At 63.6% G+C, this 11,049-nt stretch overlaps 2 non-coding genes across 2 annotated transcripts; both read left to right on the top strand.

The window, feature by feature from the left end:
• The first annotated feature begins 335 nt into the window (after nt 1-335).
• Nucleotides 336-454, top strand: LOC131870412 (5S ribosomal RNA). The gene has a single exon (XR_009368723.1). It is a non-coding gene; the product is annotated as a 5S ribosomal RNA (ribosomal RNA).
• A 7,804-nt stretch (nt 455-8,258) lies between these two features.
• Nucleotides 8,259-8,377, top strand: LOC131870411 (5S ribosomal RNA). Its single transcript, XR_009368722.1, has one exon. It is a non-coding gene; the product is annotated as a 5S ribosomal RNA (ribosomal RNA).
• The last annotated feature ends 2,672 nt before the right edge of the window (nt 8,378-11,049 follow it).

Here is an 11,049-nt window from a genome sequence, read left to right as displayed (position 1 = left end):
AGATCGAGCGTGCACCCGAGGCGCCCCGAACATGCACCAAGGTGCACTCGGCCCACATGTGAGCGCAGGTCGTTGCGCCCGAGGTGGTGTGTGGGCACCGCGTTGCAGACGGGACACTGCACGCACACGACGCCCCCTCCAGGTGCACGCACGTAGGCCGGGCCGGGTGCACACCCGACGCCCTAGCAAGGTGCGCGCACCCGGGCAGGGCTCACACTTGGCGAACGGGGCGCACTTCGCGAGGGAGGGTGTGCACCTCGACGGGGGTGGGTGGCCGGGGTGGATTCGCACGTGGGTCGCGGTTTGCTAAGTACACACTGCGACAAGCTCATAACGGGTGCGATCATACCAGCGTTAGTGCACCGGATCCCATCAGAACTCCGCAGTTAAGCGCGCTTGGGCCGGAGTAGTACTGGGATGGGTGACCTCCCGGGAAGTCCCGGTGTTGCACCCTTTTTTAGTTTTTCGCCGGGCGTCGCAATGCTATTTGAATAAACCTTTTGCCCGTTTGCGTTCTCGTCGGGGCCGGGCCGGGCCGGGGTGCGCTGCCCGCACTACCGCGCGCGCGGGGGCGACACCGAGCGCGCACCCGAGGCGCCCCGAGCACACAGGCCACGGTGCAACCCGGGCGTTGTGCGCGCACCCCGGTGCGCCCGAGGTGCTGCGCGCGCACCCAGGTGAAATCGGTGTGCACCTCGGCCAGTGCGCGCTCGGTCGAGTCGCGCACGTTGGCCAAGGTGCACGGTGATGTTTCTTACTCTAAGGTTCCGCACCAGACGCCCGGGACAGGTGAGCGAAGCTGGGCGGGGCCGGGTGCGCGGCCGGGGCAGGTGCACGCAGCTGGAGAGAGCTTTGGAGCACACTTCGGAGCGCACCAATGATGCGCTCCATTCAAAAGTTTCCTGAAAAGGCAAAAAAAGTTGAGATTATAGAATTTCCCACTTGAGAGATTGTAAAAAAAAAAAATTTAAAATGAAGGAAACGCGGGTGCCAAGGTGTGCGCAGCCCAGCCAAGGTGTGCGCACCAAGGCGCCCACCCTGGCGAAGGTGCACGCAAGGTGCGCACCCGAGGCAAACCGGACAATTAACCCAACTTTCGACTTCGCGCGCACCTTGGAGCGCACTTCGGAGCGCTCCTTGGTGCGCACCAATCTTGGGCACCTCGGAGTGCACCATGGCGCCCACCAAGGTGCGCACCCGGGGCAAACCGAGCTCCGACTTCGTGCGCACCTTGGAGCGCACGAAAGGTGCGCACCATGGCGCCCACCAAGGTGCGCAGCCCAGCCAAGGCGTGCGCATCAAGGTGCGCACCCTGGCGAAGGTGCGCACCCGGGGCAAACCGAGCTCCGACTTCGTGCGCACCTTGGAGCGCACAAAAGGTGCGCAACCCAGCCAAGGTGTGCGCACCCCGGTCAAACCGAGCTCCGAATCGTGCGCACCAGAGGTGCACGCCATCGTGCGCACCTTGGAGCACACTTCGGAGCCCTCCTTGGTGCGCGCCGATGTTGCGCACCTCGGAGCGCACCCGGGGAAAACAATGCAATTAACCCGACTTTCGACTTCGTGGGCACCTCGGAGCGCTCTCGGGTTCGCACCTCGGAGCACACCGAGGTGCGCACCTTTGATGCGCTGCCTTCACCAATTTCCAGAAAAGGCAAGAAAACATTGAGAAGGTGTGCGCACCGAGGTGCCCACCCTGGCGAAGGTGCACGCGAGGTGCGCACCCGGGGCAAACCGGGCTCCGACTTCGTGCACGCCGCACCTTGGAGCACACTTCGGAGCGCTCCTTGGTGCGCACCAGGGCGCGCAACCCAGCCGAGGTGCCCACCCCGGCGAAGGTGCACGCGAGGTGCGCACCCGGGGCAAACCGGGCTCCGACTTCGTGCACGCCATGGTGCCCACCGCGGCGAAGGTGCACGCGAGGTGCGCACCCGGGGCAAACCGGGCTCCGACTTCGTGCACGCCGCACCTTGGAGCACACTTCGGAGCGCTCCTTGGTGCGCACCATGGTGCCCACCAGGGCGCGCAACCCCGCCGAAGGTGCACGCGAGGTGCGCACCCGGGGCAAACCGGGCTCCGACTTCGTGCACGCCGCACCTTGGAGCACACTTCGGAGCGCTCCTTGGTGCGCACCATGGTGCCCACCAGGGCGCGCAACCCCGCCGAAGGTGCACGCGAGGTGCGCACCCGGGGCAAACCGGGCTCCGACTTCGTGCACGCCATGGTGCGCACCGCGGCGAAGGTGCGCACCCGGGGCAAACCGGGCTCCGACTTCGTGCACGCCGCACCTTGGAGCACACTTCGGAGCGCTCCTTGGTGCGCACCAGGGCGCGCAACCCAGCCGAGGTGCCCACCCCGGCGAAGGTGCACGCGAGGTGCGTACCCGGGGCAAACCGGGCTCCGACTTCGTGCACGCCGCACCTTGGAGCACACTTCGGAGCGCTCCTTGGTGCGCACCATGGTGCCCACCAGGCCGCGCAACCCAGCCAAGGTGTGCGCACCAAGGTGCACGCGAGGTGCGCACCCGGGGCAAACCGGGGTCCGACTTCGTGCACGCCGCACCTTGGAGCACACATCGGGGCGCTCCCGGGTTCGCACCGGCGTTGCGCACCGTGGTGGGCACCTCGGAGCACACCAAGGTGGGCAGCGAGGTGCGCACCTTTGATGCGATGCCTTCACTAATTTCCATAAAAGGCAAAAAAAAAACGAGATTTTAAAATTTCCGTTTTGAAAGATAGTGAGAAAAAGGGAATGCTGGTGCCATCTTGAGCCCGCCCTGGTGCGTAGCCCAGCCAAGGTGTGCGCACCAAGGTGCCCACCCTGGCGAAGGTGCGCGCCCGGGCAATTAACCCAACTTCCAACTTCGCGCGCGCCAGGGTGGGAGCGCACCCAACAACCGGGCCTGGGAAGAGCCAATGCGAGAAACCCCACCAAACGCTCTGACAAAAAAAGAGGGGGCGCTCCAGTAACCCCGCTTCGGAGCGCACCCTGGGCAAACCCAGCCAAGGTGCCCACCCCGGCCAAGGTGCAGGCGAGGTGCGCACCCGGGGCAAACCGGGCTCCGACAACGTGCACGCCGCACCTTGGAGCACACTTCGTAGCGCTCCCGGGTGCGCACCTCAGAGCACACCAAGGTGGGCAGCGAGGTGCGCACCTTTGATGCGCTGCCTTCACTAATTTCCAGAAAAGGCAAAAAAAAAAGGAGATTTTAAAATTTCCGTTTTGAAAGATAGTGAAAAAAACGGAACGCGCGTGCCATCTTGAGCCCGCCCTGGTGCGCAGCCCAGGTAAGGTGCCCACCCTGGCAAAGGTGCGCACCCGGGCAATTAACCCTACTTCCGACTTCGTGCGCGCCAGGGTGGCAACCGGGCCTCGGAAGAGCCAATGCGAGAAACCCCACCAAACGCTCCGACAAAAAAAGAGGCGGCGCTCCAATAACCCCGCTTCGGAGCGCAGCCGGGGCAAACCCAGCCAAGGTGCCCACCCCGACGAAGGTGCACGCGAGGTGCGCACCCGGGGCAAACCGGGCTCCGACAACGTGCACGCAGCACCTTGGAGCACACTTCGAAGCACTCCCGGGTGCCCACCGGCGTTGCGCACCGTGGTGGGCAGCGAGGTGCGCACCTTTGATGCGCTGCCTTCACTAATTTCCAGAAAAAGGCAAAAAAAAATGAGATTTTAAAATTTCCGTTTTGAAAGATAGTGAAAAAAAAGGAACGCGGGTGCCATCTTGAGCCCGCCCTGGTGCGCAGCCCAGGCAAGGCATGCGCACCAAGGTGCCCACCCGAGGTGCACACCCGGGGCAAACCGGGCTCCGACTTCGTGCAGGCCGCACCTTGGAGCACACTTCGGAGCGCTCCTTGGTGCGCACCATGGTGCCCACCAGGGCGCGCAACCCAGCCAAGGTCTGCACACCAAGGTGCCCACCCCGGCGAAGGTGCACGCGAGGTGCGCACCCGGGGCAAACCGGGCTCCGACTTCGTGCACGCCATGGTGCCCACCGCGGCGAAGGTGCACGCGAGGTGCGCACCCGGGGCAAACCGGGCTCCGACTTCGTGCACGCCGCACCTTGGAGCACACTTCGGAGCGCTCCTTGGTGCGCACCATGGTGCCCACCAGGGCGCGCAACCCAGCCAAGGTGTGCGCACCAAGGTGCACGCGAGGTGCGCACCCGGGGCAAACCGGGGTCCGACTTCGTGCACGCCGCACCTTGGAGCACACATCGGAGCGCTCCCAGGTTCGCACCAGCGTTGCGCACCTTTGATGCGCTGCCTTCACTAATTTCCAGAAAAGGCAAAAAAAAACGATATTTTAAAATTTCCGTTCTGAAAGATAGTGAAAAAAACGGAACGCGGGTGCCATCTTGAGCCCTTCCTGGTGCGCAGCCCAGGCAAGTTGTGCGCACCAAGGTGCCCACCCTGGCGGAGGTGCGCGCCCGGGGCAAACCGGGCTCCGACTTCGTGCACTGCATGGTGCCCACCAAGGCGCGCAACCCAGCCAAGGTGCCCACCGCAGCGAAGGTGCACGCGAGGTGCACACCCGGGGCAAACCGGGCTCCGACTTCGTGCACGCCGCACCTTGGAGCACACTTCAGAGCGCTCCTTGGTGCGCACCAGGGCGCGCAACCCAGCCGAGGTGCCCACCCCGGCGAAGGTGCACGCGAGGTGCGCACCCGGGGCAAACCGGGCTCCGACTTCGTGCACGCCATGGTGCCCACCGCGGCGAAGGTGCGCACCCGGGGCAAACCGGGCTCCGACTTCGTGCACGCCGCACCTTGGAGCACACTTCGGAGCGCTCCTTGGTGCGCACCATGGTGCCCACCAGGCCGCGCAACCCAGCCAAGGTGTGCGCACCAAGGTGCACGCGAGGTGCGCACCCGGGGCAAACCGGGGTCCGACTTCGTGCACGCCGCACCTTGGAGCACACATCGGGGCGCTCCCGGGTTCGCACCGGCGTTGCGCACCGTGGTGGGCACCTCGGAGCACACCAAGGTGGGCAGCGAGGTGCGCACCTTTGATGCGATGCCTTCACTAATTTCCATAAAAGGCAAAAAAAAAACGAGATTTTAAAATTTCCGTTTTGAAAGATAGTGAGAAAAAGGGAATGCTGGTGCCATCTTGAGCCCGCCCTGGTGCGCAGCCCAGCCAAGGTTTGCGCACCAAGGTGCCCACCCTGGCGAAGGTGCGCGCCCGGGCAATTAACCCAACTTCCAACTTCGCGCGCGCCAGGGTGGGAGCGCACCCAACAACCGGGCCTGGGAAGAGCCAATGCGAGAAACCCCACCAAACTCTCTGACAAAAAAAGAGGGGGCGCTCCAGTAACCCCGCTTCGGAGCGCACCCTGGGCAAACCCAGCCAAGGTGCCCACCCCGGCCAAGGTGCAGGCGAGGTGCGCACCCGGGGCAAACCGGGCTCCGACAACGTGCACGCCGCACCTTGGAGCACACTTCGTAGCGCTCCCGGGTGCGCACCTCAGAGCACACCAAGGTGGGCAGCGAGGTGCGCACCTTTGATGCGCTGCCTTCACTAATTTCCAGAAAAGGCAAAAAAAAAAGGAGATTTTAAAATTTCCGTTTTGAAAGATAGTGAAAAAAACGGAACGCGCGTGCCATCTTGAGCCCGCCCTGGTGCGCAGCCCAGGTAAGGTGCCACCCTGGCAAAGGTGCGCACCCGGGCAATTAACCCTACTTCCGACTTCGTGCGCGCCAGGGTGGCAACCGGGCCTCGGAAGAGCCAATGCGAGAAACCCCACCAAACGCTCCGACAAAAAAAGAGGCGGCGCTCCAATAACCCCGCTTCGGAGCGCAGCCGGGGCAAACCAAGCCAAGGTGCCCACCCCGACGAAGGTGCACGCGAGGTGCGCACCCGGGGCAAACCGGGCTCCGACAACGTGCACGCAACACCTTGGAGCACACTTCGAAGCACTCCCGGGTGCCCACCGGCGTTGCGCACCGTGGTGGGCAGCGAGGTGCGCACCTTTGATGCGCTGCCTTCACTAATTTCCAGAAAAAGGCAAAAAAAAATGAGATTTTAAAATTTCCGTTTTGAAAGATAGTGAAAAAAAAGGAACGCGGGTGCCATCTTGAGCCCGCCCTGGTGCGCAGCCCAGGCAAGGCATGCGCACCAAGGTGCCCACCCGAGGTGCACACCCGGGGCAAACCGGGCTCCGACTTCGTGCAGGCCGCACCTTGGAGCACACTTCGGAGCGCTCCTTGGTGCGCACCATGGTGCCCACCAGGGCGCACCCGGGGCAAACCGGGCTCCGACTTTGTGCACGCCGCACCTTGGAGCACACATCGGAGCGCTCCCAGGTTCGCACCAGCGTTGCGCACCTTTGATGCGCTGCCTTCACTAATTTCCAGAAAAGGCAAAAAAAAACGATATTTTAAAATTTCCGTTCTGAAAGATAGTGAAAAAAACGGAACGCGGGTGCCATCTTGAGCCCTTCCTGGTGCGCAGCCCAGGCAAGTTGTGCGCACCAAGGTGCCCACCCTGGCGGAGGTGCGCGCCCGGGGCAAACCGGGCTCCGACTTCGTGCACTGCATGGTGCCCACCAAGGCGCGCAACCCAGCCAAGGTGCCCACCGCAGCGAAGGTGCACGCGAGGTGCGCACCCGAGGTGCACACCCGGGGCAAACCGGGCTCCGACTTCGTGCACGCCGCACCTTGGAGCACACTTCAGAGCGCTCCTTGGTACGCACCAGGGCGCGCAACCCAGCCAAGGTGCTCACCCCGGCGAAGGTGCACGCGAGGTGCGCACCCGGGGCAAACCGGGCTCGGACTTCGTGCACGCCGCACCTTGGAGCACACATCGGAGCGCTCCCGGGTTCGCACCAGCATTGCGCACCTTTGATGCGCTGCCTTCACTAATTTCCAGAAAAGGCAAAAAAAAGAAAAAAATGAGATTTTAAAATTTCCGTTTTGAAAGATAGTGAAAAAAACGGAACGCGGGTGCCATCTTGAGCCCGCCCTGGTGTGCAGCCCAGGCAAGTTGTGCGCACCAAGGCACCCACCCTGGCCAAGGTGGGTCACGGGGTGGGTCCTAGGGTGGGTAACGGGGTGGGTACTAAGGTGCGTGCCAAGGTGGGTCATAGGGTGGGTGCCAAGGTGGGCACCAGGGTGGGTGTGCACCAACCCTAGCCAGGGTAGGTCACGGGGTGGTTGTCGGGGTGGGCGTCAAGGAGCCAAGATGGGTGGCAAGTAGCCAAGTTGCGTGCCAAGGTGGGTGTCGGGGTGGGTGCCAAGGATCCAAGGTGGGTGCCAAGGAACCAAGGTGGGTGTCTGGGTGGGTGCCGAGGTGGGAGCCAGGGTGGGTCCCAAGGTGAGTGCAAAGGTGGGTGCCAGGGTCAAGGTGAGTGCCAATGTGGGTTCCAAGGTGCCAGGGTCAGGGTGAGTGCCAATGTGGGTTCAAAGGTGCTAAGTTGGGTGCGAGGTTGGGTGCGAGGGTGGGTGGGTGCCAAGGTGTGCTAGGTGGAAGCCCGGGTGGGTCGGCATCCCATGGGTGTCGAGTTGGGTGCCTGATGGGTGCTTCTTGTCAAGTTTTAGTCGCCGGGACTCATTTCGAGCCTTAGAGGTCGTTTCTTGTCCGGTTGCCCTGTCTTCGACCTGGGAACCCAATTTTGGTCCTCGGGTCCCATTTTTTTTTGTCTCGCATCCCACTTTTGGCCTGTGGCCTTTTCGGGGTCGATTCTCGTTTTGGGCATCAGAGCATGTTTCTTCTCCTAAAACCCAATATTTGTTTATTAAGTCTCGGAACACATTTTTGTTCTCGTGGACCCATCATGGGTCTTGGAACGCATTTGTGGTCCTTGGGTCCCATTTTGCATCCCGAAACTTGTGTTTTGGTGCTTGATCCCTATTTTGGGTGCCCACCTTGCACCAAGTGCGCACCCGGGGCAAACCGAGCGCCTTGGTGCACCGGGGCAAGATCGAGCGTGCACCCGAGGCGCCCCGAACATGCACCAAGGTGCACTCGGCCCACATGTGAGCGCAGGTCGTTGCGCCCGAGGTGGTGTGTGGGCACCGCGTTGCAGACGGGACACTGCACGCACACGACGCCCCCTCCAGGTGCACGCACGTAGGCCGGGCCGGGTGCACACCCGACGCCCTAGCAAGGTGCGCGCACCCGGGCAGGGCTCACACTTGGCGAACGGGGCGCACTTCGCGAGGGAGGGTGTGCACCTCGACGGGGGTGGGTGGCCGGGGTGGATTCGCACGTGGGTCGCGGTTTGCTAAGTACACACTGCGACAAGCTCATAACGGGTGCGATCATACCAGCGTTAGTGCACCGGATCCCATCAGAACTCCGCAGTTAAGCGCGCTTGGGCCGGAGTAGTACTGGGATGGGTGACCTCCCGGGAAGTCCCGGTGTTGCACCCTTTTTTAGTTTTTCGCCGGGCGTCGCAATGCTATTTGAATAAACCTTTTGCCCGTTTGCGTTCTCGTCGGGGCCGGGCCGGGCCGGGGTGCGCTGCCCGCACTACCGCGCGCGCGGGGGCGACACCGAGCGCGCACCCGAGGCGCCCCGAGCACACAGGCCACGGTGCAACCCGGGCGTTGTGCGTGCACCCCGGTGCGCCCGAGGTGCTGCGCGCGCACCCAGGTGAAATCGGTGTGCACCTCGGCCAGTGCGCGCTCGGTCGAGTCGCGCACGTTGGCCAAGGTGCACGGTGATGTTTCTTACTCTAAGGTTCCGCACCAGACGCCCGGGACAGGTGAGCGAAGCTGGGCGGGGCCGGGTGCGCGGCCGGGGCAGGTGCACGCAGCTGGAGAGAGCTTTGGAGCACACTTCGGAGCGCACCAATGATGCGCTCCATTCAAAAGTTTCCTGAAAAGGCAAAAAAAGTTGAGATTATAGAATTTCCCACTTGAGAGATTGTAAAAAAAAAAAATTTAAAATGAAGGAAACGCGGGTGCCAAGGTGTGCGCAGCCCAGCCAAGGTGTGCGCACCAAGGCGCCCACCCTGGCGAAGGTGCACGCAAGGTGCGCACCCGAGGCAAACCGGACAATTAACCCAACTTTCGACTTCGCGCGCACCTTGGAGCGCACTTCGGAGCGCTCCTTGGTGCGCACCAATCTTGGGCACCTCGGAGTGCACCATGGCGCCCACCAAGGTGCGCACCCGGGGCAAACCGAGCTCCGACTTCGTGCGCACCTTGGAGCGCACGAAAGGTGCGCACCATGGCGCCCACCAAGGTGCGCAGCCCAGCCAAGGCGTGCGCATCAAGGTGCGCACCCTGGCGAAGGTGCGCACCCGGGGCAAACCGAGCTCCGACTTCGTGCGCACCTTGGAGCGCACAAAAGGTGCGCAACCCAGCCAAGGTGTGCGCACCCCGGTCAAACCGAGCTCCGAATCGTGCGCACCAGAGGTGCACGCCATCGTGCGCACCTTGGAGCACACTTCGGAGCCCTCCTTGGTGCGCGCCGATGTTGCGCACCTCGGAGCGCACCCGGGGAAAACAATGCAATTAACCCGACTTTCGACTTCGTGGGCACCTCGGAGCGCTCTCGGGTTCGCACCTCGGAGCACACCGAGGTGCCCACCCTGGCGAAGGTGCACGCGAGGTGCGCACCCGGGGCAAACCGGGCTCCGACTTCGTGCACGCCGCACCTTGGAGCACACTTCGGAGCGCTCCTTGGTGCGCACCAGGGCGCGCAACCCAGCCGAGGTGCCCACCCCGGCGAAGGTGCACGCGAGGTGCGCACCCGGGGCAAACCGGGCTCCGACTTCGTGCACGCCATGGTGCCCACCGCGGCGAAGGTGCACGCGAGGTGCGCACCCGGGGCAAACCGGGCTCCGACTTCGTGCACGCCGCACCTTGGAGCACACTTCGGAGCGCTCCTTGGTGCGCACCATGGTGCCCACCAGGGCGCGCAACCCCGCCGAAGGTGCACGCGAGGTGCGCACCCGGGGCAAACCGGGCTCCGACTTCGTGCACGCCGCACCTTGGAGCACACTTCGGAGCGCTCCTTGGTGCGCACCATGGTGCCCACCAGGGCGCGCAACCCCGCCGAAGGTGCACGCGAGGTGCGCACCCGGGGCAAACCGGGCTCCGACTTCGTGCACGCCATGGTGCGCACCGCGGCGAAGGTGCGCACCCGGGGCAAACCGGGCTCCGACTTCGTGCACGCCGCACCTTGGAGCACACTTCGGAGCGCTCCTTGGTGCGCACCAGGGCGCGCAACCCAGCCGAGGTGCCCACCCCGGCGAAGGTGCACGCGAGGTGCGTACCCGGGGCAAACCGGGCTCCGACTTCGTGCACGCCGCACCTTGGAGCACACTTCGGAGCGCTCCTTGGTGCGCACCATGGTGCCCACCAGGCCGCGCAACCCAGCCAAGGTGTGCGCACCAAGGTGCACGCGAGGTGCGCACCCGGGGCAAACCGGGGTCCGACTTCGTGCACGCCGCACCTTGGAGCACACATCGGGGCGCTCCCGGGTTCGCACCGGCGTTGCGCACCGTGGTGGGCACCTCGGAGCACACCAAGGTGGGCAGCGAGGTGCGCACCTTTGATGCGATGCCTTCACTAATTTCCATAAAAGGCAAAAAAAAAACGAGATTTTAAAATTTCCGTTTTGAAAGATAGTGAGAAAAAGGGAATGCTGGTGCCATCTTGAGCCCGCCCTGGTGCGCAGCCCAGCCAAGGTGTGCGCACCAAGGTGCCCACCCTGGCGAAGGTGCGCGCCCGGGCAATTAACCCAACTTCCAACTTCGCGCGCGCCAGGGTGGGAGCGCACCCAACAACCGGGCCTGGGAAGAGCCAATGCGAGAAACCCCACCAAACGCTCTGACAAAAAAAGAGGGGGCGCTCCAGTAACCCCGCTTCGGAGCGCACCCTGGGCAAACCCAGCCAAGGTGCCCACCCCGGCCAAGGTGCAGGCGAGGTGCGCACCCGGGGCAAACCGGGCTCCGACAACGTGCACGCCGCACCTTGGAGCACACTTCGTAGCGCTCCCGGGTGCGCACCTCAGAGCACACCAAGGTGGGCAGCGAGGTGCGCACCTTTGATGCGCTGCCTTCACTAATTTCCAGAAAAGGCAAAAAAAAAAG

Source organism: Cryptomeria japonica, unplaced genomic scaffold (assembly GCF_030272615.1).
Source record: "Cryptomeria japonica unplaced genomic scaffold, Sugi_1.0 HiC_scaffold_325, whole genome shotgun sequence".
Lineage (NCBI taxonomy): Eukaryota > Viridiplantae > Streptophyta > Pinopsida > Cupressales > Cupressaceae > Cryptomeria > Cryptomeria japonica.
Note: the sequence above shows the minus strand (reverse complement) of the source record. Positions and strands in the feature narration are given on the sequence as shown.